Raw genomic sequence first — 1,361 nt, 5'->3', positions numbered from 1 at the left:
TCCAGGATGAGCTACTTCTCAGCCACCGTGTCTTCACATTCATCTGCACTAAACTTGGTAAAGTCCCACCGCCTTGAGATGTGGGTCTTCTGGTGGCCAGGGAACTTGAACTTGGCCCTGGGTAGGGCCTCAATCACATGTTCCATGTTCTGCAGCTTGGTGCGGATGGACGTGATGCCTTAGCCAATGTGAACCCTGGCCACCACACCCTGGGGCTTTCCAAAGGCGCCTCGCATACCTGTCTGGAGTCTAGACTGGGGTGAGGTCAAGATCAGAAACATGAACATACATTGGAAAGGGCTATCTCCAAGGTCTCTTAAGGCCACCCCTACACGCAGCAGGCTGCGTATACTACTGAGGGCACTGCTGTTTGCCGCCACTGCACAGGAGGAGAGGAGCACAATTAGCTTGACTAGTATTCATGTTTAAACCTTGGAGCAAACCTGCAAGTTGCTCTAAGGATTAAACATAAATATTGGCTGGGTGCGGTGGCTCATGCCTGTAATCCCAGCACTCTGGGAGGCTGAGGCAGGAGGATCTCCTGGGGTCGGGAGTTTGAGACCAGCCTGACCAACATGGTGAAACCCTGTCTCTACTAAAAATACAAAAAATTAACTGGATGTGGTGGCGGGTGCCTGTAGTCCCAGCTACTCGGGAGGCTGAGGCAGGAGAATGGCGTGAACCCAGGAGGCGGAGCTTGTAGTGAGCTGAGATTGCGTCGCTGCACTCCAGCCTGGGCGACAGAGCGAGACTTCATCTCAAATAAATAAATAAATAAATAAAATTAAAAATTAGCTGGGCATGATGATGCATGCCTGTAATTCCAGCTACTTGGGAGGCTGAGGCAGGAGAATCGCTTGAACCTGGGAGACGGAGATTGCAGTGAGCAGAGATTGCACCACTGCACTCCTCCAGCCTGCGCAGCAGAGTGAGACTTAGTAACAACAAAACAAAACAAAACAAAACAAAACAAAACAAAACAAGAGACAGGATCTCCCTCTGGCACCCAGGCTGGAATGCAGTGGCGTGATCATAGTTCACTGCAGCCTTGACATCCCGGGCTAAAGTGACGCTTGAACCTCAGCCTCCTAAGTAGCTGGGACTGCAGGCACATACCACCAGGCTCATGCTCAGCCAACACATTTTTTGATCTTCTGTAGAGACAGCGTCTCACTATGTTGACCAGGAAACATAGAAATAATCTTCTCTCCCTCCCTCCCTCCCTCTCTTCCTTCCTTCCTCCCTTCCTTCCTTCCTTCCTTCCTTCCTTCCTTCCTTCCTTCCTTCCTTCCTTCCTTCCTTCCTTCCTTCCTTCCTCTCCCTCTTTCCTCCCTTCCCTTCCCCTTCCCTTCCCTTCAAGA

General features: G+C 51.0%; 1 pseudogene; it reads right to left on the bottom strand.

Annotated features, from left to right (window-relative positions):
• Positions 1-298: 298 nt before the first annotated feature.
• LOC112437953 (small nucleolar RNA SNORA70) lies at positions 299-423 on the bottom strand (annotated as a pseudogene).
• Positions 424-1,361: the final 938 nt, after the last annotated feature.

This window comes from Pan paniscus, chromosome 20 (assembly GCF_029289425.2).
Source record: "Pan paniscus chromosome 20, NHGRI_mPanPan1-v2.0_pri, whole genome shotgun sequence".
Lineage (NCBI taxonomy): Eukaryota > Metazoa > Chordata > Mammalia > Primates > Hominidae > Pan > Pan paniscus.
The sequence above is the reverse complement of the archived record's forward strand: the minus strand, read 5'-3'. Positions and strand labels throughout refer to the sequence as shown.